This window comes from Symphalangus syndactylus, chromosome 16, assembly GCF_028878055.3.
Source record: "Symphalangus syndactylus isolate Jambi chromosome 16, NHGRI_mSymSyn1-v2.1_pri, whole genome shotgun sequence".
Taxonomy (NCBI): domain Eukaryota; kingdom Metazoa; phylum Chordata; class Mammalia; order Primates; family Hylobatidae; genus Symphalangus; species Symphalangus syndactylus.
Window position 1 is genome coordinate 29,615,159 of NC_072438.2, and position 27,793 is coordinate 29,642,951.

The 27,793-nt window shown below is 40.2% G+C and overlaps 1 protein-coding gene and 1 long non-coding RNA gene across 5 annotated transcripts in view; one reads left to right on the forward strand and one right to left on the reverse strand.

Annotated features, from left to right (window-relative positions):
- LOC134732726 (uncharacterized) overlaps positions 1 to 27,086 on the forward strand; it is an 800,561-nt gene extending 773,475 nt beyond the window's left edge. Inside the window, exon 2 of the long non-coding RNA XR_010116206.1 lies at positions 24,829 to 27,086. This is a non-coding gene — a long non-coding RNA (uncharacterized lncRNA). The remainder of the gene's footprint in view (positions 1 to 24,828) is intronic.
- KCNIP4 (potassium voltage-gated channel interacting protein 4) overlaps positions 1 to 27,793 on the reverse strand; it is a 1,214,216-nt gene that overhangs the window by 1,108,933 nt on the left and 77,490 nt on the right. The gene's annotated exons all lie outside the window — the stretch shown is intronic.

A 27,793-nucleotide genomic window follows, 5' to 3' on the forward strand; every position in this document is an offset into this window, starting at 1 on the left:
TCATATGTGTAATGAAAATACTTAGCAATATTATCTGTAATAATTAAATTGTTTTTTGTTTCCTAATCCTTCTCTTAATCACAAAAATGATTTCTTTCTTTAGTCTCAGATTTCTTTTGTGATCTTAGAATAGCTGTCACTTGACACCCTGTTGTCATCCCTTACACAAAATATTTCACCTTTTTTTATCTTTTCTGACACTACCATTTACTCACTTTCTTGCAATTTTTATGCTCATCTCTACATTCTCTCTCTCTCTCTCTCTCCCTGTCTCATTTCCTTCTCTGTCTCTCTTTGCTCAGTTTTATTTTTTTAATTGATCATTATCCCTTCACTAGCAACAAAAGCCCACCTTTCCTTTTTCCTGTGTGGCAGAACCACTGCAACATGCTGGTTGGAATGTTCAGATCTTGACTTCATCTCAGCTATTTGACTCTATTCTGTCAATTCAGAATCACTGCAGAGGAGCTTCTGAGTCTGGCACCATTCTGAAGGTTTAACATTGTGGGAAGTCTCACTCCAGATAATTAAAAAGGTTGAACTTCTCAGCAGCTCAGATATTTGAGTAGCCTCTCAAGTTCCACTTAATGAATTAATTCTCTGTGCTTCTTGAAAAATAAACCACTCACCCTGAAAAGCCCGTGGCACCACCTGCCTTCAGCACAAGGATTCAACGTATGTGGGTGTTTGGGAGGAGTGTTTTAGACTGACCTTGGAACTGGAAATAAGAGGTAGCAGTTAAAGCAGACAGAACACACAGCTTCACAATCAGGCAGTGCTGAAGTCAAATTCTGGCTCCATCGCTCACCCAGCTGTGTGACCTCCAGCAAGTTATTTAGGTGTTCTGAGTGTCAGATGACTAATTCATAAAATGGACACATTAACACCTTTCTTATGGAAATTTATGAAGACAAAAAGCACCCAACAAGCAGAATCCATCATCATTCTCATTATCATTTTTGTTATTTAAAAAATCTAAACATTGCTCTAAAATATCCATAAAGGCCTAATTCTTTCAACAGAGGTTCTTGATCATCATTTTTGTTATTTAAAAAATCTAAACATTGCTCTAAAATATCCATAAGGGCCTAATTCTCTCAAGAGAGGTTCTCGATCATCACCACAGGTAAACATTATGTGTTAGATTTCAGATGGCACCCACCTCGGGAGCACCATCATTTCTGGAGAATATGAGTATAATCCAGAACATGCAATCAGGTTGTGGCTGGGAAAATATGTTCACTCTAGTAGCAAGTATCACAGGGTGCTAAGAATACATGTGGGTTCTAAAAATGAATGGGACCTAAGGAGATACTGCCACAAGAGAAAAGGGTTACTTTGTGATATACATTGTGTGTGTGTGTGTGTGTGTGTGTGTGTTTTCCTCTAAAAAATATATTGTGAAATAGCTGATTGCACATGCCAAACCTTAGTTGTGTTTTTACCAGCTGTTGGAATCATTCCTTCTAAGAGAAACAAAATAAAAGGAATCACTCCATCTACCTGCCTGTCTCAGTTCATTTGCAATGAAAATATTCATTTCTAATGAATGCAATGTTTTATGACATAGAACAGGATTAATTCTGTTGTGCAATCCTGAGACTTTATTCTGTATTCTAATCCACTCTATTCTTTTAGCTGTGCAAAAAGAATAGGAGAGTGCTTATGGCAATATCGATTATGCACATCTTGAAAGGAGGCATTATAAAGAGAGAACATTAAGGTGAACCACTGTGTTAGCATGTAATTCCTGCGATAAGTGGCTTTTTTTCTAATGTAATGGCATCTCTTTCTATTATAAGAGTGGGTCTTTGCAATCTGCAAATCGGTCTGGACATCAGAGAAGAAAGTCACCTAAAAACAAAACAATTATTGAAATTTTGCCTCATAGAGACTGATCAGCAGCAAAAATCAGCTCTAATCAGTGTATGCTCACACCATCCCAGCAGAAAAAAATCAATCCGAAATATTGATCATCATGTTTTATTTTGCTGTCAGAGACAACTAGTACCAGATATGACAGTACTTATACAAAATGATGACAATAATTACTTGAATTTATATCCAATTTAGATCATTATTGAAATTATTTTAACAATATAAATAATACTAGATGTGAAAATTCTAAGGGAGTAGATGCTGCTCTTCAATAATCTTTATGCACAGCAAAAGAATTCAGTAATTCCCAAGTTGATAATACTAAATTAATTATATATTATCAAATTTTGATAAATGTGTGTGTGTGTGTGTGTTCCTATTCACTACACAAATAAGACTTAGGCCTTGAGGGCATAAGCAATGTAAATATAACTATAATGGCAAAGCTTATTTGCTAAAAAAGAAAAATGGGCCTAGAACTTACATATGCTGAATTCCATCCAGTATTCCTACAACACATTTAAACTGGTGAAAATAGTAAGTTCAAGACGCAGTAACTGAAACAGTTATTTTGTGAGATAAACAGCAAAATCTACAAACCTCAAATAACTTTAAAAGCTAAATTAAAAAAAAATTTAAGGACATTATAGAGATCTTTATATTTGGTGCTGTTTAGGACATATAAAATAACATCATCCCGACCACCAGTAATACAGACGAAAGCTATCAGGCAGGGTCCTCATACTTCAGCAACTGAGAGACACTAATGAAAAATGTATGTTTTATTGGTTACTAACCTGGGTGACACAGTGGCCTTGTTGTAGGGCTCATGCTATGATTTGAATATTTGTCGCCTCCAAAACTCATGTTGAAACTTAATTTCTGGGTTAATGGTTTAATGGGTTTTAATGGCATGGGACCAGTGGCTTCATAAGAAGAGGAAGAGAGAACTAAGCTAACATGCTCAGCCCCCTCACCGTGTGATGCCCTGTGTCGCCTTGGGACTCTACAGAGGGTCCCTACCAGCAAGAAGGCCCTTCAACCTTGGACAGTTTCAACCTCCATAACTGTAAGAAATAAATTCCTTTTCTTTACAAACTGCCCAGTTTCAAGTATTTTGTTATGAACCACAGAAAACAAAAAAAGCTCATTTAATTTCAATTATATGATTTTTTTTCAGTTTTAAACTTTCATTGTAGTACAAAATAAGATTTTTTACATCAGTTTGATCCCGATAAGATCATCTTGAAACTGGAGATGGTCTCATTCACCTCAGCTCACTGACTCCACGCTCAGGCTTGCTGTGGAGCTCATGCCTTTTAACCCAAACACTACATATTCCCTCATGAACCGTGCACTCAACATTTGTGCAAGATTCAAAACTGATTGTTAGGCATGCATAAATAAAGCAAAGTCTCTAACCATCATAAAGCTTAGAATCTTGCGGGGCAGACTAACACAGAACATAATGACATAGGAAAAAAAACACTAAAAGCACTGTGAAAGAACACGATAACCCAGCTGTGGTAAAGGGAGGAGTGACACTCAAGTTTTGAAAACAACATCAAGAAAACTGAAATAAGGTTGAAATATGCTGATATTTTTAACTTTTGATCCCGCCCTAGCAGACAGAAGAGAGCCACAGGCATTAGTGCAGGGAGGGAGGAGAGGAGAGGGGTTAAGCTAGGGTTGAGAGTCCCTCAGGAAGGCATTCAAATCCCAGTTACACAAATAAAACCAAGGCTCAGAAAGGCTTTCTGAAAATCCAACACTGCATGTTCTCATTTATAAGGGGGAGCTAAATAATGTATGCATGTGGATGTAGAGTGTGGCACAGTCACACTGGAGACTCAGAAGGGTGGGAGGGTGGGAGGGGGTTGAAGGATGAGAAATTACTTAATGGGTACAACGTACATTATTCAGGTGATGGTTACTCTAAAAGCCCAGACCTTCCCCTAAAGCAATAGATCCATGAAGCCAAACTGCACTTTACCCCTTCATTTTATACAAGTGCTTAAAAATTACAATAAAAAAATACAAACACAGGCTTGTGTGATTCCATAGCCCATAGCTTTATCCCAAGGTAAGGGGGCACACCTTAAGACAGCCCCCACTTTGGTGAAGGGTGCTAGTTTCTGGGAAGCTAGCAAAACATATCTCCAACCAAATTGGAGAAAAGCTATATATACCACGTACACTAATAACAAAAAAATTGCCAACATGAATCTCCAAGCTTTAGTTTTATTATTATTATTATAATACTTTAAGTACTAGGGTACATGTGCACAATGTGCAGGTTACATATGTATACATGTGCTATGTTGGTGTGCTGCACCTATTAACTCATCATTTACATTAGGTATATCTCCTAATGTTTTCCCTCCCCACTCCCCCCACCCCACAACAGGCCCCGGTGTATGATGTTTCCCTTCCTGTGTCCAAGTGTTCTCATTGTTCAATTCCCATCTACAAGTGAGAACACGCGGTGTTTGGTTTTTTGTTCCTGTGATAGTTTGCTGAGAATGATGGTTTCCAGCTTCATCCATGTCCCTACAAAGGACGTGAACTCATCCTTTTTTATGGCTGCATAGTATTCCATGGTGTATATGTGCCACCTTTTCTTAATCCAGTATATCATTGATGGACATTTGGGTTAGTTCCAAGTCTTTGCTATTGTGAATAGTGCTGCAATAAACATACGTGTGCATATGTCTTTATAGCAGCATGATTTATAATCCTTTGGGTATATACCCAGGAATGGGATGACTGGGTCAAATGGTATTTCTAGTTCTAGATCCTAGTTTTTAAATTGTCAGATGGGTGCATAGGTGAAGGAGACAAGAAACACTGGTCAGGGGAGACTCTCAAGATACTGGAACCCTCGTCTCAGTTCTGTCTTCATAATATTTTTGCTTTTGAGTTAATCGTTTCATGCCTATATGCTATCTATGGTACCCTCTTAGTATAAGAAGTCTAGACATAAAAAACTTCTACAATTCAATTAATATACTAAGTGTGTGTGTGTGTGTGTGTGTGTGTGTGTGTGTTCACAGATTATAGAGATTCTCAGCTGACAAAAAATAACTTCTGGGAGATAACTTTCTAGTGGGAAAGAAACATCAACAATTCATTACAAACCAATAAGGTCACTGTCAAGATAAGTGTGTGGGGACCTCCGAGGAAGCTCTCCATCTTACTGAAGTCCAGAGAGTCTGTCCTGGGAAGGCTTGCAGACTGCAGCTCATTGGTTTATTCAGCCAGTGTGTACTAAGTGCTTTTTATAAGCTTTGTCCTCATTGAGGTTCTGGAAATAAATATTGTCAACAAAGCATGGCCCCTGCCTTCCATGAGGCAACTCACCATCTCTGCTAAACCCCAGGGAAAGGGTGGTTCAGCTACTTTTTAGGAAGGATTCTGGAAGAACTGAGAATGTTTACCTCTTCTAACGGTCTTCTCTCATTCATGTTTAATTTAATTAGAAATAGTCTAAATCGAACTTCAGCAGAGCAAAGCAACAAAACAACCTGAGAAACTCTATTTATTAATAGGGTAGATTTAAGTTGATGTTTTCTAACACAGTAAACATAAGCTTAAATGTTCCCTAATTAGAGATAGTGTGAACCCAGCAGAGAATACCAAGTCCTGTGGGGTGAGCCCACAGAGTCACACTGCTCAGAGTCCCATCAGTAACTCAGCACCATACGTGACACATTCAGACGCACTCTGCATGCAACTGGTCTGTAGATTTATTTTTATTTACTTATTTTCTGCATTTTCTATTCATATCTTTAATTAGAATTCTAACGGTTTTACTGTAGACCTTTGCCTTAGCTCAGTTGGTACACAATTCCAAAATTCACCTATCTCACTAAAACAGTGAAGAACCATGATTTCCTTACTGTTACAATTCCCCACAAAAACAAAAATAAATCAGGCCATTGTTACTTAAGTGATAAGTACCTTAGAGAAAGCTTTTTACCATACAATCACAATTCCCTTGTTGAAGAACACTTTTGCTAACAGTTTTGCCTTGCTGAATTAGGAAAAAACATTCTTTCAAGGACAGTAGTAAGATTGACCAGGTTTCTTTGTACTCTCCATATTTGAAGAAATTGAGCCAATTCAGTCTAAGTCACTTAAATCCTGAGTCTTGACTGCCTAATTTGTAAAACTGTTCAGCTTCCTGCCAGACTCATAGGGTTGTAGTGGGGAGTCCAGTAACATAAGGCAGCATTTGGAAAGTTGTAAGAAAAAACAAAAATGATTATGAAGTCACTTTAAAATATAGGGCTCTAATATTTTACTGTCAATCACTTTTGAAACAGCGGGACATTGTAGGCAAAACACTAGTCTGGGAAATGAAAGACTCAGGAGAACTAAGTTTTCATCTGGGTTTATCAGTGGCTGATTGACCTTTGAATAAGTCATATAATATTTTCTGAGATTGTTTCTTCCTACTTATTAGAGAACCTGACTATATTATTTTTAAGTCCCTTTTCATTTATAGGAATCAGTGTTTCCATGATCATTTGTTAATTCAATTAACATTTTCTGAGCACCCTCATGACCCAATCACTTCCTAAAACCTCACTTCCTAATACTATCACATTACTTATTAGGGTTCAACACATGAATTGGAAGGATACAACTGAAACATTCAGATTATGCAAAAGTTACACATCAGAATCTGACCAGAATCAAGAAAACATTATTAATCCACCAGGCCATAAGCATAGGGGAATATCTGAGAAAAGCTACCTGTCTAGGGTATCAGTAAGAAAACAAGGTTAAGCATGAAGATAACGAAACTTCAAGGTAAGAACTAGCTGTGCAGCCACAGGCAATCACTTAACCTCCCTGGACCTCAGTTTATTCATCTGTCAAATAAAGAGTTTGGGGTCATGTGCCATCCATGATCCTTTGAATAGCATCTAATGTTGTCATTAAGTGCTGCTCTGTGCAAGGCCTTGAGATGATAGAAGAACCATATGACCCAGGTATGGTAATAAGTTCAGTGATCACACAGCCTAGGTTGCTCAGGGCAGTGTCTATTTATGCCTGTGGTCCTCAGTAACTGTTCATAGCCCCAATAGCACTCTCTCTTCCCAAGTTTCACTCTCCAAAGTGTTCCAGTTTGATGCCCACATATAACCGTCACCCTAGTAATCAGGCATACACGCACAAGCTGATAAGGCAAGATGATAAAACGGTAAGTATCAAGAAAGGGACAGACATAACTGCTCCTGCACTCAGCAGTGCAAAAATTAACAATGTGTTTTCTGGATGTTCTAAGGCTTCATGAAGGAGTTGAGACAGAATTTAAACCTACAAGATGAGATGCTAAATGGAGGGGATTCCGTACAACATATACAATTATGTTGAATGTGAAACTGCTTCTCATCCCACATATTAATTGCAGAGCAGTTTTTACTTTTTTTCATCAATGTTATATTTAACTTAATCATCCCCAAATCTACATTGGTCTTCTCCTCTTTTGAGTGTTTATGACCCCAATTGCTTAAATTCCCCTCAATGTACAGGTGAAAAATGACAAAGGCATTGCCTATCCTGTGTGAACCTAGTAAATCCGTCTACCAGACTTTGAGAATTGTCTGGGATCTATCCTTGGCACACCATTCTTTGTACTCTACATTTGCTCTTTGAGAAATACCAGTCATCTCTAATGTTTGCTAGAATTGACTCCTAAATCATATTCTAATCAATTGTGTTGAGCCTTGACAACTCTTTTGGAAACCAAGTCCTTTCCAACAACTGGATATGGCCACTTTGATCTCCCTATTTCTTCTTTGAACTCTGAAGCTCACCCTCTCTAAGAGTGCTAATACAATATTTGTTCTATTTCATTGCTATTAGATACTTGAATGTGTATCTGCCTTGAGAGTTTGGACTGTGTTTTAATCAATATTGGATTATTAGGGCCTTTTCTTGTATCTGACAGTTTCCAATGAATACTATTGAATGGAAATGGCTGTTGCTTTACATTCCCTGTTCTATCATTTGCCCCTGCCAACTCTTCTTATTCTTGTCTTTGAATAGAGATGACAGATACCCCCAGGATTTTAAAGGTCATTTAAACATCGTCTTTAAGCAACAGACAGAATCTTCCCCCTACAGGGAGTTCAAAAGAGAGCCATCCGTTGTTCAATTTGCAGTATCAAGCTAACTCAGAAAGGGAAGAATCACCCCTGTATCTCCGCTTTCCCATTTTTCTAGCATCACAGTCTACATAAGAGTTTTTAGTTTATGACTTTGCCTCTCTCAGTCTTCTCTCCTGCCAGTGACTGCAGTCTGACCTCCGTTAGCTTTTCTTCAACCTGTTTTACAAAATCACTCTGGCATTCTATTTTCATCTTTGTTTTCCAGTGTCTAAACCACTGAAGCTGTGACCTTTCAAGCAAATGTAGCAATGGTACCAGCGCATCCTCTGATTGAAAAATAAAAAGTGAGCCCATAGGTAGTATAATTATTCTGTGTGTGCAGGAGTGGTGTCTGCACTTGCGGAAGGCAGATAATTGGATTTCAGATTACTGTTAAAAATATGTGCATTCCACCTGAGCCCTAGCAGTTTCTTTTTTCTGGGACCCTAGAGAAACTTGAAACTTCCATTCTTCTGTAAGTTCTTATCCATATTCAATTGGCTTCTGGGTCCTACCTGTTCTATCCCCTGAAAGTCGCTAGCCCTCCTCTTTATTCTTCATTTATTCTGTCTCCCGAATGCTTTCTACTGCTCCAGTATTCACCACCATTATAATCCATCTGGACAGTCTGAAACTATCTTCTTGTTTCCACTCTTGCCCTTCTTCCCTCCATCTTCCACACACTTCCTAGAATCACCACAAGATTCTACCCAGTTGGGCTTTTCCTTCAAACATTGTCAATGAAACCTTTTAGCCCACATACATTCTTTTAAAATTTAAACCAATCAACAACATTGAAAAATCAGAATATTTCCATTAAAATAGAAAAAAATGGAAAAAAAATCAGAATATTTCCATTAAAATGGAAAAAAAAAGTAAAAAAACAGATTTTTTACTTAACAGTTCTGGCAATTCTAGGCCACCATTCCTATATGGTCACAATTAGCTGGAGCTGACTAGTAGCTGCCCCACAAGGAAAGGACAGAAGCTGCTCCCGTTGACATGGTCTGTCCCACTCACTGGTGTTAATATTTTGACATCATCTTGGGTGGGGTCATTTATCATGGTGCTGATACATCGCCAGAAGGCTTCACTCATTTACAGGCTGGCTGGTTCCTGGAGACTGTGTGCACTCTACTCTATATCTTATTAGATGTAGCGATGCCAAAATAATAACTAGTAAGTACTCAGAGCTACATTTGAGGGATGATCCCAAATGGGGATTACATTTATTTGAGGGTTCTTGTAGATGAATATAAAGTCGTGAGTGGCTCTCTTTACAGACATTTTAGTAAACATCTTATTGATGCCAGTGGCAGCCCATCTGGAGTGGCTGCTGTCATGATGCCAGATGCAGTGGGAGAGGACTGGCTGGGACTGCCACCATGGAGTCAGCAAAAGCCAGGAACAGGTGGAAGCTCCACCCCCTTGAGTTGGCAGGGCAGGAGCCTTGTGCTCCCCAGGCACAGCTGTGGCACCCAGCTGTGGCTGCAGACCTGGGCATGCCTGTGCTCTTGGGGGCTGGAAGTAGGTAGGAGCCCCGCCCTCCCGGGCACACCTACAGCTGCCCAAGCTGTGGCTGTAAATCTGAGCATCTCTGCACTCTCAGGAGCCCTGGAAGCCCCCACCCCCACCCCCCAACTGCCTAGCCTCTCCCTACTCCAAGCGCCTGAGGGTGCCTGCCCCTTCCACCTGGCCTTTCCCCACTCCAATCTCAGAGCAAAGTGGAGGCTGAGCCTGGGTGCTGTCGCAACCTGGCTAGGTATGTGCACTCTTGGGGCAGCACTGACACACCAGCCTCCTGCTGCCTTGGACTCCTCCAGACTTTGGGCACCGAGGAGCATGGGATGGAAGCCAAGGACAGCTCAGAGCTGGCCTGCTGGCACCACTCAGCACAAACAGTCTTGGCATCATGAACAGCAGCAGGAGGCAGACAGGCTCCTGGGTGGAAAGACACAGGTGCCTGGTGAAGCCCCACCTTCAAGTGGGGAAAGGCCTGAAGCCTGGGGGCAGGGTTTTCAGTTCTGCAGAGTGGGAACTTATAATGTGTTTTATCTGGGCCCACCCATGGCCTCACATAGACCAATCAGCACACATTTCCTCTCCTCTGAAGTCCATAAAAACCTCAGAACTCAGCCAGATTCAAAAAGAGATGACATGACCACCAGCTGCAGAAAGGAGCTACCTACCCCCAGGGTCTCCTCTCTGCTGAAAACTAAAAAAGAGATCACAAGATGACCAGCTGTGGAAAGGAGCTATGCATGCTGGGGTCTCCTCTGCTGAGAGCTGAAAAGAGATGACAGGACCACCAGCTGTGGAGAGGAGCTACCCACACCAGGGTCTCCTCTCTGCTGAGAGCTGAGAAGGTGATGGAATGACCAGCTGTGGAGAGGAGCTACCCACACCAGGGTTTTCTCTCTCCTGAGAGCTGAGAAGACAATGGGAAAATGGACCCATGGAGAGGAGGTACCCACTCCAGGGTCTCTTCTCTGCTGACAGCTGAACACTCGTCAGGACACCCTGTCTGAGGAAAGGAGCTACCCACTGTGGGTCTCCTCTGAGCTGTTCTATCACTCAATAAAGCTCCTCTTTGCCTTGCTCACTCTCTCCTTGTTTGCATACTTCATTCTTCCTGGCTGCAGGACAAGAACTCAGGTCCTGCTGAATGGCAGGGCTGAAAGAGCTGTAACACAAACAGGGCTGAAACACCCCCGTTGCTCGCCACATTGCAGGCAACAAGGAGAGAAGGGCTGTGGCCCTTCAGGGAGCCCAGACTTAGTAGCTCCCAAGCCAGGGCTGTGACACCCTCTTTGGGGTTCTGCAGTTCCTGGTTTCTCCAAGCTTCTGAGTGCCACCACATTCCCCAGTGCCAGCTGTGGAAGCCGCTTGCTGTACATCTGGTCCTCACAGGGAGGTAGCACCTGTGATGGTGCCTGGAGCTGCCCACTCCACTGCAGCCAGCATGCTTGGCTGCGCACAGTGGCCGGACCCCATGCTCACTCACTCACACAACAACCCTCGCCTCTCCAGTCACCCTTGGCAGATATGGGATCCAGGCTGGTAGCATGAGCTGAGCTCAGCCTGCCAGGTCAAGAGGACCCAGTGGGCAAGAGCAAAACTCAGGCAAAGGCGCCACTGGCCACAGAGGTTTCCAGCTGGTGAAGTGACACCCCAAGGATCTCATAACATTATCAAGTTTTGTCACGGTCACTTCTATAATTGGATATTTTCAGTGTGAAAGAGAACAAAGAAGAAAAATGGCTAGGAAAAAGTTTAATTTCTTGATAGCTCTAAGAAGTGCTTTTCTTGTCATTTTCTGGATTGATTACCAGCACAAGAAAAAATGAAAGTGTCTCGGCTTTCTCTGAAATGAAATTTAACTTAAAACCCTAGTGGCCCGATTTCTGCCTCATTTCATTCCCTAACTGTCCATGGAGTTTACGTAGAAACTATGGTTATGTGATGAAGAATTCAACTCAAAAGGTTCACTGTAATATTACGATAAAAATTATTTTTACAAGCACATTGGCATTTTAAATATATTTAGTTTATAATAAGGTACCACCAAAATAAAGTTAAAAGCAAGGTAACTTGCTATCACTCCTAATTGTGTGTGCTTTTTAGATAAAATTTTAACACAGCTTAAAAATTTTCTCATAAATCAAAATCAATTTCCTTTTTAACAGTATTTAGGAAATCCTACTGATTACAGTTTTAAGACAACTTATTTTCCTAAAGTTATTGTGGCTGTTCGTTGAAACCACAGTATCCTAAGCTATACTCATATAGAGTATTAATTGTTTATAGTTCTTAGTCTCCAAATTTAGAAAACACAGGAAATTTAGAAAAACAAACATGATGTTATAATAAAACTGTGTGGGAGTAAAGAAGATATTGGAATGTATAGGATTATCCAACCCTCAAAGCAAAAATCAGACACAAGGAAGATCCTCGAAATCACTGCTCTTAAGTAAGGGAATTTTATCAGACGTAGGATATAAGACCAAAAAGAGTAACTGTGAGTAACAAACTTCAGCCAAACATAAATAAACAATCTTCTGGCAACTTGCCACAGATTGCTGAACTAGTCTTCCGTATGCATACTCGGCAAAGGGCAAGACATTTCCAGATTTTTTGTGGAAGCAGGCAGAATGGTCGAGAGAGACAGACACTTGACTTCCCTTCATCACTGTCCTGCTATCCCTTTGAGGACCCTTTCACCTGGCTTAATTGGCCTATAAGGTATTGTTAGACTAACCACTTCTTAAGAATAGTGCTCTTGGGTGGATCACGAGGTCAGGAGATTGAGACCATCCTGGCTAACACGGAGAAACCCCGTCTCTACTAAAAATACAAAAAAAAAAAAAAAAAATTAGCCGGGCGTGGTGGCGGGCGCCTGTAGTCCCAGCTATTCGGGAGGCTGAGGCAGGACAATGGCGTGAACCCAGGAGGCGGAGCTTGCAGTGAGCTGAGATCGCACCACTGCACTCCAGCCTGGGCAACAGAGCAAGACCCCATTTCAAAAAAAAAAAAGGATAGTGCTCCCATTTACCTAAGGAATCATGTCAAATGGTCTACTTCTGCAACTAGAGAGTACAGCTATCAATTAGTATCTGAAGGGAGTTTAAAAAATTGATTCAGATGGGAGTGGCAGCTCATGCCTGTAATCCCAGCACTTTGGGAAGCTGAGGTGAGAAGATCGCTTGAGCCCGAGAGTTGGAGACTAGCCAGGCAACAGAGTGAGACTTATCTCTACAAATAATAACAATTACAAAAATCAGCTGGTCATGCCGGTGCATGCCTGTAGTCCCAGCTACTCACTACTTGGGAGGCTGAGGTGGAAGGATTGCTTGAGCCCTGGAGGTCCAGGCTGTAATGAGCTGTGACGGTGCCACTGCACTCCAGGCTGGACAACTGAGAGAGACGCTATCTAAAAAACATCAACTGATTCAAAAGGGTATTGAATCGAACATAATTTTTAAATGCATGTATTTATGATCAAGGAGAAGATTTGTCAATAATTTTTGTTTTGTTTTGTTTTTTTGAGATGAAGTCTCACTCTGTCGCCCAGGCTGGAGTGCAGTGGCACAATCTCAGCTCACTGCAACTTCTGCCTCCTGGGTTCAAGCAATTCTTGTGCCTCAGCCTCCCAAGTAGCTGAGATTACAGGCATGTGCCACCACACCCGGCTGATTTTTGTAATTTTAGTAGAGACAGGGTTTCACTATGTTAGCCAGGCTGCTCTCGAACTCCTGACCTCAAGTGATCTGCCTCCCTCAGCCTCCCAAAGTGCTGGGATTACAGGCATGAGCCACTGTGCCCGGCCAGATTTGTCAAGAATTTAGAAGAGTTTAAAATGTTTCGTATTTTAGATGACTACAATTTTAAATGTTGTGACTTTTTTCCCTATTTTTACTAAAAGAATATAATTATTTTATCTCACCTAAATATGCTTAAAAAGAAGTTTGATACTTGAACAGTGGAATTCGAATTCTGAGATCTCTTAAAATGCTTTTAAGATAACTGGCTTATCATATAGACTCAGATTTCTACTGACACTAAAAAAAAAATCAGATACAACATTTTGTTTTTAAAGGAAATTTAGAGCCCAAATCTCAACATGGATGCTTGTATACACAATTGAAGTTATACACACAGCCTATGTAGATGTACAGATATATACGTGACATAACTATGGCTCCAAAATAATGTGCTAGTGTCACAGTCTACAAATATGCATTCTTTTATTTTTGCTAAATCTTGAAACTGATTAATTTCTTCCCTTATAGAAAATTCTGAAATTTTTTTCTTACCCCCAAAACTGCCTGTTCCTCCCACCCAGTCAACAGCCACTCCATTCAAAAAGTCTCAGTGCTACAAATAGCAACTATATTTTCCGGAGCAGAACAAACTACTCAAGAATATCAAAAATGGGGCAGTTGTCAGATGCACATAGATATTAAAGATTGAGTATTTTGTCATCAATTATTCAAGTTGTAACATCCTAGAACTTAACTCATCTCTTCAATAATTTCACATGCTCATTCTAGGCTTTTCATATTTCAAATATTACAAAGTATAACTTATTTCCTTAAAGATGTTTTTCAAGTATAACCACACAATGGCAGTTAACAGAACTCACTGGTTTCAAGGGATATGAATTTTTTGGTAAATTTATATAATAATTCAAATTAAAAAGTCAAATTAAACCTTGGAGTCATCTTTGAGTGCTCTCTTTATCACTTTGCATCCAATCTATTAGGAAATTTCTTCAGTTCAAGCCTTAAAAATATTCCCAACTTTGGGAGGCCAAGGCAGACGGATCACCTGAAGTCAGGAGTTCGAGACCAGCCTGGCCAACATGGTGAAACCCTATCACTACTAAAAATACAAAAATTAGCTAGGCATGGTGGTTTGTTCCTTAATCCCAGCTACTTGCGAGGCTGAGACAGAATTGCTTGAACCAGGACCCCGGAGGTGGAGGTTACAGTGAGCCAAGATCATGCCACTGCACTCCAGCCTGGGCGACAGAGTGAGACTCCGTCTCAAAAAAAAAAAAAAAAATCCCAGAATCTACTTTCACTGCTGGCACCACTATTAAATCAAGTCCATAGCCTCTGCCTCACACCTGGACTCATAAAGTGGCCACCAACCATTGTTCTTTCTTCCAACTATTGTTCTTTCTTGATTGACAAACATAGCCCCAGCAAACACAGGTCAGGCCATGTCACTTTTCTGCTCAAGAACTCTTTATAACTTATCTCACTCAGAGTAAAACCCCATTTTAACCACAGCATGCTTGATCTGGCCCCTACTGTATGTCTTCTCTCTTTTCCTCTCACTGCCTCCCACCCCATTCCAACCCTCCTTAAACATCTTGCTGCTCCTTGACTGCAGCTAGGGATAATTCCACCTCTGAGCTTTTCATCTGTTCTTCCCTTTGCTCTGAAGTCTCCTCCTCAAGAAGTAGCCTGGACCATACCCTTACATCATTCAGGACCAAATATCACCTCATCACAGCAAGGCCTCTCTGGCCATCTAATCCAAACTAGCCCCTTTCCCATCACTCTCTGTTACTTTAGGCTGCTTTACTTTGTTTTTCAGAAGGAGGTCAGCATCTGTCTAGTTAGCATGCTTAATGTCCATCCACAGGCAACAGAAACAGAGGGAGACCACAGGCAGGACCTCATCAGTTCTTCAACAAATATTGTTATTTATTTCTTCGTGCCAGGCATAGTCCTAGATGCTGACAATATAACTAATAATAAAATAAAATTCTCTGTTCTAAAGGAGCTTAAGTTCTCATCAAAAGAGATAAGAATAAATAAGTAAAATACAATCAAATGGTGGTAACTGCCGCAAAGATAAAAAGGCAGGAAAGGAGAATAGGGAATGCTGACAGGTAAAAGCAGAGCAGAGGGGTGGTAGTTTTCAATAGAGCAGACACACAAAGCTTCATTGAGAAAGTGACATTTAAGTAAGGGCAGGGCTGTATTTGTCTTGATCACTGATGATTCCCAGCCAGATGGTAAGTGTTCAATAAATATTTGTTAAATGAATACGTAAACAGAATTAAGGGGTCTGGCACGGTGGCTCACGCCTGTAATCGCAGCACTTTGGGAAGCCGAGGCGGGCGGATCACGAGGTCAGGAGATCAAGACCGTGGTGAAACCCCATCTTTACTAAAAATACAAAAAATTAGCCGGGTGTGGTGGTGGGCGCCTGCAGTCCCAGCTACTCAGGAGGCTGAGGCAGGAGAATGGCATGAACCCAGGAGGAGGAGCTTGCAGTGAGCCAAGATCACACCACTGCACTCCAGCCTGGGCGACAGAGAGAGACTGTCTCAAAAAAAAAAAAAAAAGAAAAAGAAAAAAAAAAGAATTAAGGTAGAATTCTCAAACATTCACCTTAAGTGATTTTTTTTCCCATAATTTGGTACTGTTAATATCACCAGTTTCATCATCATCGCCAACAGTAAGGGCAAAAAAATTAAGTGTTCATACTACTGTTTTTGCTGATATGGCAAAAAACAAAAAACTGTTCTTCTATGAAGTCGTTATTCTTTATCAAAAGCAATCCAGAATTATTTCAGGTAATTCCTAGGCAGCGTTCGGTAAGTGTGTTATCCATATATACGGCTAATAAATTCCACGGATTGAATTTTTTTTTTTTTTGGCAGATGGTCTATTTAGAAAGAGGTCAGCAGATAGAAATAGATGGAAAAAAACTATTTTAAATATACCTGGATGAAGTAGATAGCAACAGCATTCTGCTTCCTGGCCTGTGGGAGTGAGTATGTCACATAAACCTGAACCATCAAATATGCACTATCCCCTCTCAGTTTGTCAGTAAGGGGATGGCTTCATTAACCGAGTAAGGACAATCAGTGCCCTGCCGCTATTTTTGATAGATAGATGGGGAGTGGGAAGGTATTGCTTCTCTTTTCTGAAGAAGGAAGAGAGGAACACAATGAATAGGACAATGCTAGAATCCGTCTTATCTGATGCATGAAGAGAATGAGGCTAGACCCAAAGCAAGGCAGTGACACACAGGGCTTAGAGCAGGAGAAGAAATGGAGAAACAAAAAGTAGAAAGGAGAAAAAAGAGAAAAAGAACCCTCATGATCTTGCTTGAGCTCCTAGATCCAACCATACCTGCAACTATCCCCACAGATCCATTTCCTCTATTAGCTGTGAAAGTTGAAATTGGTCTCTGAGCTTTGTCACTAAAGCTGGCCTATGAACATATTTACAAAATAAAAGATTATTTATTATAAGTGAAGAGGATAAGGTGTCTCGGTTTTCCTTGGCAAATGCAAATATTAAACAAATTGCAATTATAATTTGCTTTAACACAAAGATTAGTCTTTGATTTTCCTGTAATATACTAATGAAGACCTGAAGTAATGTTTTTCCACAGTAGAAATGTAATAATTCTATGAAACTCTGACAAATAGTGACTTTGTTACATGACTAGCATCAGATTAATATTTCCACATTCCCATGAACTCATTGTCATAATATAATAATCCAAAGATGGGTTATAGTTTTTAGCACACTTTCTCACTATGAGATGGCTAAACTGCTTAAATTCCATTTTTGCTGCTTCTTAGTTAATTTCCACGGCTAATACCGCAATATATTCTGCATAAACCCAAAATATTCTCAAATATTTATAAGCAAGGCAAACATAATAGGTAACATAGATTATTTTATTTATTATCAAGGATATTCACAAGATCACTACATTTTATTTTGTCTCATACTGATACAGACATGCTTCTCCATAACAACCAGGATTTTAGGACCATTTCGTTTTTGCATGTGTGCTTTAAGAAAACGGGGTTGGACATGATAATGCCCTATATGAAAAAGCAATGAGAAGATGTTCATTTGTGTGACTCATCAAAACTGCCAGACTGAAAAATCTCAGGATTCCTCCAGTTATCAGGTATCTGTCATATATGTTCATTCCTGGGATTCCAGAAGATAAAAGGATTAGAACAAGCTATATATTTTTCAATTGATGAGGGATGAGAAATATTTCCTTCCCTCTCTCATACGTCTACTTTTATCCACATGTCTAGTATTGAGAAAAGGGTGCCAGGGCTAGAATTTAGATTTGTCAAAAAGAAAGAGCTCCCAGAATCCCTCATATTGAACACCAGATCCTTATGCAAGACTCCAAAGTCCCATGAAGACTGGCTGACAAAAGCAATTTTAATTACCTTCCAGTGAAATAAAAGAGAGAAAGAATGCTGGGTAATAGGCATAAATGCGGAAAATTGGGTTTCCTACCAGACATATGCAGAAGCAGCAAGCAACTCAGTTCAGCACATGCCACATGCTGATGATCTGGACATTGACAAGATGATGCTGAAATAAACTAGATGACTGAAATAAAGTTAAAAAGAAATCTCACCACTTAGTGATGGAACTCCCCATGCATGGCCCCAAGGAGCTATAAGAGAAAATTGCCTCTCTTTTTTTTTCTGCTGTTTCATACTTGAAGAATTTGATTAAAAAGAAAAAGCTCATTCATGAGAAGAGAGAAAAAAAATCCTAAATAACAAATAACTTTCTTTTCAAGATGATAATTTATCTGTTTGACTTCTGAAAGATAGATCCCCATAAGAAGCAAAAGATGATTCAGTGGTTCACTCACCATTCATGATCGCTTCCATCATCAATAAAAACAAACACAAACAAAAAAAATAAAGAAGAAATAAGTGGGTGAGGAAGGGAGGAAGAAAGGAAAGGAGGAAGGGGGAAGGAAAGGATAGAACAAGACAGGATAGGACAGGAGAGAAAAGGAAAGGACAGGAAAAAGGAAAAGTACAAGGAAAAAAGAAATCAACCTGACTCATAATGTTGTACTGATTTCTGAATTTCACATCAAAATATGACAAATGAGACTCTTTTTTTTAATTTTATTTATTTGTTTATTTTTTTGAGATGGAGTTTCGCTCTTGTTGCCCAGGCTGGAGTGCAATGGTGTGATCTCGGCTCACTGCAACCTCTGCCTCCCGGGTTCAAGTGATTCTCCTGCCTCAGCCTCTGGAGTAGCTGGGATTACAGGCAGGCGCCACCACGCCCAGCTAATTTTTGTATTATCAGTAGAGATGAGGTTTTACCATGTTGGCCAGGCTGGTCTTGAACTTCTGACCTCAGGTGATCTGCCTGCCTTGGTCTCCCGAAGTGCTGGGATTACAGGCGTGAGCCACCATTTGTAGGTGCCTGGCCAACAAATCAGACTCTTTTAAAACAACTAGAAAGGTTTCAATCATACATTTACCACCATATACATATAGATATATTTATGTATGTATATACATATAGATATATTTATGTATGTACATACATATATTTATGTATGTACATGTATATATGTACATTTACCACCATATATATGTACATATATATATATATATATACACATATATGTGGTGGTAAATGTATGATTGAAACCTTTCTAGTTGTACCATATATATATATATATATATATATGGTGCTATATGGTATATGCTACATATATATGGTATATATATGGTATATGCTACATATATATATGGCATCTATCTATGAAGTAACTTTGACGAACTTAATAAAAAATAAATCTCAATACAAAAATAAATGCGACAAGACTGGAAGAGTTATTTCAGAAATAATTGCCACGGCTGCACTGTGGATTTAAATAAAGCTTGCAGAATTGCATTCCTATGGCTTGGTAATTAAAATAATTTTTTTTCTAAATGTTATAATAACATACAGATAATCAGCAGCTTAAATTGAAATTGGTACGAACACTGAGACTTTGCACATCTTCTCTGGATTCAGGCAAATCACAGCAAGTCTTCTCCATTTGCACAACTAACTGAAATGTGTTATGTAAAATTGCCTTCTCCACTTCTCTGAGGAGGACCAGGGTCAAGCTCTGTTTATTCAGGGGAAAAAGCAGAAAGCAGCTCCACTACCATAAATAAACCTGTTGTCTTTTGCCATAATATCTGTAGGGAGTTGCTGCTCCCATTCATAGGACAGGCCCCCCAAATGAGGTGTAGTCTGGCCATGAAATGTAGAAGGAATTAGGAAAGACAGTCTCTTCTGATTTTTAGGAATCTACACTTAAAGAGTAGGAATGGTCACGTGCATAATGCATACAAGATACTAGAAGAGAAAGGAAAAGCAGGTATAAAGCATGCCGTCCTTATCCATGCACATCGACAATGACAGCAAAGTACTCGATCCATAAATCCTGGTCAAACTGTATTTCTGTTTCAGAAAAATGTAAAACTCTCAATCTAATTCCACACCTGTTCAAAGTGAATTCCATAGTTCAGCCTGGATTTTTTTTTTTTTTTGATTTTTTTTTTTTTTTGAGACGGAGTCTCGCTCTGTCGCCCAGGCTGGAGTGCAGTGGTGCTATCTCAGCTCACTGCAAGCTCCGCCTCCTGGGTTCACGCCATTCTCCTGCCTCAGCCTCCCCAGTAGCCGGGACTACAGTGCCTGCCACCATGCTCCGCTAATTTTTTGTATTTTTAGTAGAGACAGGGTTTCACCGTGTTAGCCAGGATGGTCTCGATCTCCTGACCTCGTGATCCAACGGCCTTGGCTTCCCAAAGTGCTGGGATTACAGGCGTGAGCCACCGTGCCTGGCCAGCTCAGCCTGGAATTCTAATGCTTCAACTTTAGTGTTAATTTGAATCAGAATTAAATTTCAGTATGTGTCTTTCTTGCTACATTTTATTAAAAATTGTACTCTAAACCAAGGTCTGCCTCCATGACATATTTCAAATACTAGAGGTGTAATAAGCTGTTGAATTTAATGTAATGAATTCAATGCAACAATTTGAAGGAAGGGTTCATTTAAGTAAATCACCCAATGTAGAAGTAGAAATCAGTCTCACTTTTCATAAAAAAATTTACTGGAGGTGGGGGGTGCTGTAGACAGCAAGTATACCAACTTTCTGCTCATAAAGTCTTGATATGAATTACTAGAGTCAGTGTTAGTTTGCAAATTCTCTACTACTACATTCTATGCCTCTAGAGTCCAAAATGTGCACAGTACTGGACAGCAGCTTCTACAGACCAGTAGCATTCTTCCAATTCCTTAGAACAGATCACACCAGAGGTTAGGACAGGATTGACCTCTGCAGGGCAAAGGATCACTGATGAAGCTAGTCACTGAGTTTTCTCAAGACAGAAAACAGAGATGCTGGAGCATCCCATAGCACAAGCCACAACCAGGCCAAAACCTCCACATGGAAAAACAGTTCTTACCAAATCAATTGAGCAAGTGAGAATCCTCTAAACCACAGAAACAATAGTTACAGAAATCCCTCAAATTTAATAACATACTCTAAATAAATCTTTTCATCAATATCAATCTTCTTAATCTTTTTAGAGCCATGTTTTCATCACAGTGAGCCAATAGAAGAAAAGCATTTGTACCTTCTAATTTACAGAGATGGTCTTTTTTTAAAAGATGTCCAAATAATCTTCAAGAATCCTTTCGGGTCATTCCAGCGCACCCTATATTTTTGTTAGTTACCTTAGTTTTAAAATCATCATTCACTGTAATAAAAAAAAAAAAAGAATGATAATTCCTTATCTAGCCAAAAATATTTTCTGACCTAGAAGTCTTGCTTGAATTGCTCCTAGTACAATCAGAGGGGAAGGGATAATTAATCTTTTCAGTCTCTGAATTCCTATGGATAGCATTTTCACGTGTATTCAGTAACTTAAACTTACAAAGGCCAACATCGTAACACGTTCATTTCTGACCACCCTTGACAAAATAGCATAGATATTATTGAAAGTTTAGGGCTTGAGAACAATAAAATGGGATTATCAAAAACTGTACTATTTCCAATAACCCAAAGTTAGTTTATCAAGGGGATGTATACATTACGCATTTTATATGTGTATACTTGTACCCCATAAATATATATAACTTTTATTTCTCTATAATAACTAAAAATTAAAATTTAAAAAAGAGGTTGTATAGGCTTAGAGTGGAACCTGATAGCCTAAATGTATGACTAAGTCTGCTACTGATCGCTGCTATGACACCTTTTTCAAAAGACCTAACCTCTACACCTCTTGGTTTCTTTATTAGTAAAATGGAAGTAAGAATAGTAGCAACCTCTAGTATTTGATAGTTAACACTAAGGTACTTGAAAGAGTGTCTGGCTCATAGGCACCCAGTTAAATGCTATTGTTACTGAATCTAATTCTATTTCCTCAAGGAAACACAGATGTGCTGACATCCTTAAAAAGTAGTAATTGGCCGGGCGCGGTGGCTCACGCTTGTAATCCCAGCACTTTGGGAGGCCGAGGCGGGCGGATCACGAGGTCAGGAGATCGAGACCACGGTGAAACCCCGTCTCTACTAAAAATACAAAAAATTAGCCGGGCGTGGTGGCGGGCGCCTGTAGTCCCAGCTACTCGGAGAGGCTGAGGCAGGAGAATGGCGTGAACCCAGGAGGCGGAGCTGGCAGTGAGCCGAGATTGCGCCACTGCACTCCAGCCTGGGAGACAGAGCGAGACTCCGTCTCAAAAAAAAAAAAAAAAAAAAAAAAAAATAGTAATTGACTGTCGATTTGGAGATAATGAGAATCCATCCTGAAACACATTTCAGGAAATACAATTTAGAAAATATTGACAAAGGCAGGTGGTATAGAGCATGGGGTGGCTTCATATCACGCCTCCAGCACATAGTGCCATAAAGAAAAATGATAAAAACCCATTGGAACTGATCTTTCTTTGACCAGATATTTACACGACAGGTTGATAGCAAAAGGTGTTTATAAAATAGGCTGACGGCAACAGGATTATTTGCTAAAATGTTCTCACTGGGAAAACAAGTAGAAGTTCCAAAATAAGCCTGAGGAGAAGCAACACTTCACTTTCTCAGAACACTGAAAACCCTGTAACCTAAGTTGACCCTATCTATTCCAGTCTTATGGGGTCATGGGTTTCTTTAATATCCAAGCAACCTGACCCCATTCTCTATCCTATGTGCTTGGGGGACGTCCTGCACTGCTGCTATTATTTCTGAGCATCCTGGGGCAGGGAGCCTCGATTTTCTTATCATTTCTACCCCAATTTTCTCCTCCGAGCTAGATCCTCATTGACCTGCACCATCCTGTGTCCCCCTCGTAGCTCCTTGACTCAGCCCGTGTGTGCAGTATGGAGAACTCCTCTTCCTTTATTCTCCAGAGCACACCCTCCACCCAGTAGGCTCCTAGAAGGTTGAGAATGACACTTGAGGTAGAATCCAAAACAAAACCAAATCTGAATTGTATTATTTGACACTTTTAAGTTTCTGGGCCTTCCTGTCTTCAAGGTTTTCTTTCTTACTATTCATTCTCCTTCCAGGTCTCAACCTGGGCCATGATCCTTCTAAAAACCTTTCAAGTCCCCTATTTCCTCCCAAATTCCAGGGCTCCAGACTTTGTTGAACGGCCAGGGTCAACCTAAATTCCCTGTTCCTGTATTATGCAAAACAACTCTTTTCTCTCTTATGTTTTCACTTTTAGGGAATTTTTTTTCCTTTAGGGCTTGTTTAATCTCTCTCTCTTTCACTCTTCCCCTGCACCCCCACATAGAAAGATAAGGAGATAGGTAGACAGACAGACAGACAGACACACAGACAGACAGACATAGATCTATAGATAGGTATATCGCATACACACATACAACACACATACAAGCCTGATGCCTGGCTTAGGCAATGAGGAGTCTTTGAGAGACAACCAGCCAGTCTAAATGCATTTAAATTTAACACATGAAATACCTGCATATTCTGTCATAGTAAATAAGTGGGCTTTTCAGTCAGCAAAATCTGACTGGATCACAACCCAGGACTGTCTTATACTGGCTGTGTATCTGCAGCCAGATAAGTAAGATTAGGAGGCCATACTAGCTTTTCCCTTTGTAAGAAGCCCAGTGGACCCTAGGTCCCTTGCACCTTAGTGTCACCTTAGTGTGTCAGCATCTAACTCTTTTGCAAGGTAAAGAGTTTGCAAGGTAAACTCTTTTGCACTCCTATAGGATACCAGCAGACCGCCAGATGGTTACATGTTCTCAATACCTAGTAAGGCCTAGAAAAGAGAACAAAAGTCTTTTATTTGTGATGTACATGCCCCAGTCTCCAGCCAATCAGCACTGAAAGCCCAGGAAACTACTAGCTACAAATTTCTGCCTTCTGGGGGCTAGGGACCTCGCTAGGGTCCCGTATGCACAGCTAGGCTCAGGGTCTAGTTTATAGTAACCTTTATGTCATAATAGTAAAAAACACACCCCTAGGTGGAGATTTTATATGCTACTGATACATGTGATGCACGTTAGAACATGTAGATGCCAAGCAAATGCTCCAACTGCAGGTCTGCCTTTGCATACTTGCCCTCATCAGTATGAGTACGTATGAACAGCTCCCATAAAAAGAATTCCTCTGGCTGGGCGCGGTGGCTCAAGCCTGTAATACCAGCACTTTGGGAGGCCGAGGCGGGCAGATCACAAGGTCAGGAGATCGAGACCATCCTGGCTAACACGGTGAAACTCCGTCTCTACTAAAAACACAAAAAATTAGCCGGGCGTGTTGGCGGGCGCCTGTAGTCCCAGGTACTCGGGAGGCTGAGGCAGGAGAATGGCGTGAACCCGGGAGGCGGAGCTTGCAGTGAGCCGAGATCGCGCCACTGCACTCCAGCCTGTGTGACAGAGCAAGACTCCGTCTCAAAAAAAAAATAAAAAAGGAATTCCTCTTAAGGCACTATCTGCCATCTCTCTCTTTGAGCAGCTTGCTTCGCCTCTCAGAGAATACTTTTGTTTTCCAATAAGCTTCTTTGTTTACTCTGACTTTGGACTCGCTCTCAAATTCTTTTGTGTGGCAAAGTCAAGAACCTGAACCAGCCCACCAACAACATATTCTTGGACAAGGTAAGATCTTGGGAACCTTTCTGAAACTCATTTGCTCATTTATTATAGAGGGAGCCATATTTCAAACTTGTTGTCAGGATTAAACAAGATGAGGCACATAAAGCAATTAAAATACTACATGAATTAGAGTAAGTATAAGTAAAAATAAATAACAGCTAACTAAATTCAAATCAGGTAAGAAAAAAATAGCAAATACAAGTAAAGGAAAAAAAGAATAGACAGAAAAACATGTGGTTGACAAAAATTCTCTCCTTGAATAAATTTTAATCAGGATCCTCTGAGTCCAATTAAGCCCCATTCTTGAGCATGTCCTTCAAGAGCCCAGTATTTTTTTTTTATTATTATGCTTTAAGTTCTAGGGTACATGTGCACAATGTGCAGGTTTGCTACATATGTATACATGTGCCATGTTGGTGTGCTGCACCCATTAACTCGTCATTTACATTAGGTATATCTCCTAATGCTATCCCTCCCCCTCCCCCCACCCCACGATAGGCCCCAGTGTGTGATGTTCCTCATATAAATCATGCTGCTATAAAGACACATGCACATGTATGTTTATTGCGGCACTTGGAACCAATCCAAATGTCCATCAATGATAGACTGCATTAAGAACATGTGGCACATATACACCATGGAATACTATGCAGCCATATAAAAGGATGAGTTCATGTCCTTTGTAGGGACATGGATGAAGCTGGAAAGCATCATTCTGAGCAAACTATCGCAAGGACAGAAAACCAAACACTGCATGTTCTCACTCATAGGTGGGAATTGAACAAAGAGCCCAGTTTTAGCAAGATTCCTCTCAAGTTGCTTTTGCCAGAATCCATCAATATCTTATCACCCTTAATATCTGATCCAATTTCTCATCCTCCACCATCTCCCAGTGAACTTGATCACCCAGGTTTATCTTCACCAAGAATCCTGTTAGGCCAATTTAGCCAGATCCACTCCCCTTACCCCTGAGACTTCCTCTTAGTAATTTTCTGTTCACTGATCCCCTCTCCTCCACTCTTCTCCTTGGCTTTGATTTCCCATTATTTCTTGCTATATTCAGGGTTGAGCCCAGTCTTTCTCCCCTGCTGCAAAACTGCGCTGCAGTTGTCCCTGCACCAATTGGAATAGTCCTGAATAAAGTCTGCCTTACCATTTTAACAAATGTCTGATTTTTTTTTTAACATGGAGAAAGAAAAAAAGCAATGGGAAATGATGATGCCTTGTCCCCTAGTAGAACAGAGAGCTTAAGTGTCCTATCAGTTGCAATTCCCTGACCTCGGAATCTCTGCAGCCCTCAGAGAAGGGGAGAGCCAGAAGGACCCAGCCGATCCTGACTACAAAAGGATGATATTTCTGAACTACTTCATAGCCACTGTCTTATCCCCAGGAACAAAATCCCCTCCAACCTACCTACCTTATTCTTTCTCACAGGCCCCCTGAGAAATGTGAACGCCTGGCATTCATCATTCACACTCAGGGCTTCTGAACTCCTACTCCAGTGCTATGGGCCAGGATTTATTCTATCAGGTTGCTGCCTTTGTCCTTCAGAGTGTTGAATATTTTGATAATCCCCTTTAAAGGCAGGAGTGACCCACAGGCTAAAGAGAAGCAGCAGGCGTTTTGACCATTGTAGGTATGAATAGACTCTTGTTTCATTCCAAGTTGAAGTACAGAATCGTGACCCAAAGGCTAGTGATCCAAAAATGAGATTTTTTATAATGCCTTAGAATACATGAAGAAAGGAGGGACAGAGAGAAAGGAGATGCAAAGACCGCCTGATAGAAGTTATCTTAAGAAGGAATAGATAACAGATTCAGTTACCATGAATGTATTTCACTCTTTCTGTGTCTCAAATAATATGCATACAACCCTATGATCTAATTTATTTCATTTCAGCAAGGTGAGTATGCCTGAAGAGATGTACCGGCAAACACTTTTCAAGAATTGTTAAAATTGTCCTGAGGTTGTAAAGCTTCATTATTTCTAACTAAATGGCAAATATAGCATTAACTTTTTCTATGAAGCCAGTATAGAACGCATCCAAATAGCTGTCACAGAAAAGTAACCTCCACCTTACAATTGTTTCTTAGATTCCACTTGAAAGTGGTCTGGAGCTTAAAACCTAGTCATTCATGATTTCCAACATGGTCCATTAGCTCCAACATTCATATATAGATTCATTGATATCATTAGCAAAAACCTTTAGAAATATGAATCATAGAAAGATATCCACCACTTTGTACGTGCATTTTCTCTGTCACTTTTCAAAGTGTGACAGAAGCAGAAAGAAGAGAGAACCACATGTTGTCCAAATAAAACTCAATCCCTTTGAATGTTTAAATATTAAATTAAGTTATTCAACAAAGATTTAGAGAGCCTTCCAGGTATAAGGTGATATATACTTGAAATGAGCTTGTAGTAAAAAGGTTTCCTCTCATAGAAAAGGAGTGTTACTAAACCTAAAAGACACAATGCATTATGCAAACCAACCACTCAGCTGACCCACAGTTGAAAGCACTTACTGCCTCATAGCCATGCCCATCAATTACAGAACTCGTTTCTGCTAAGCCCTAGATAGACCTGAAAATCTACCTCAAGAGAACAATGCAAAGACAGTATTATCAGTCCATCAGAATTAAAAGAAATGAAAATAATTTGGCCTTTTAGAGTTAGCTAATACACACATACCACAGTGCCTGGCACAAAATAGTGACTGAGAAAATCTTTGGTCAATGAATGATTCACTGAATTGACTGTTGAAAGACTGAATTATTACTATTGGACAAAATCATGAGACTAAACATTTAGGACAATCTATTTGAACATACAAACAGCCTTGCCAACCACAACAAAATTATAAAAATAAGACCCAAAAGAATCCCTAATTGGAAGCATCCTGGTTACAAAATAAGTCCTGAAGTGAATTCTGTAAACAGATCAATAGGAAGTTTCAAATAAATAGGTCTTGCAGGAGTAATCAATGGTGTCTGGGTGAAAGATTCAGCAGGCTTCTAAACAACAGAGGGCATTTATCTTTGAACAGATTCCTTGGCCATTTGAGGGCAGGAAAGTGAACAAGGCTGAGACCTATTGTCAGGCTAGCTGAAATTCTACCTCCCCATGCATTTTGTTTGGTCTGCTCACACAAGATAATTTGCTTGCTCTCTCTACATTTTCTGAAGACTTGCAAGGCAAAAATCCTGGGCTCTTGCCAAGCTGTATTACATTCAATGTGACTGATAAGCATAGCTGCAACAAGGAGTAGCACTGTTATTCGAAGGGGGCACCTAACCATATCATTGGGTGGAATTCTTAGAC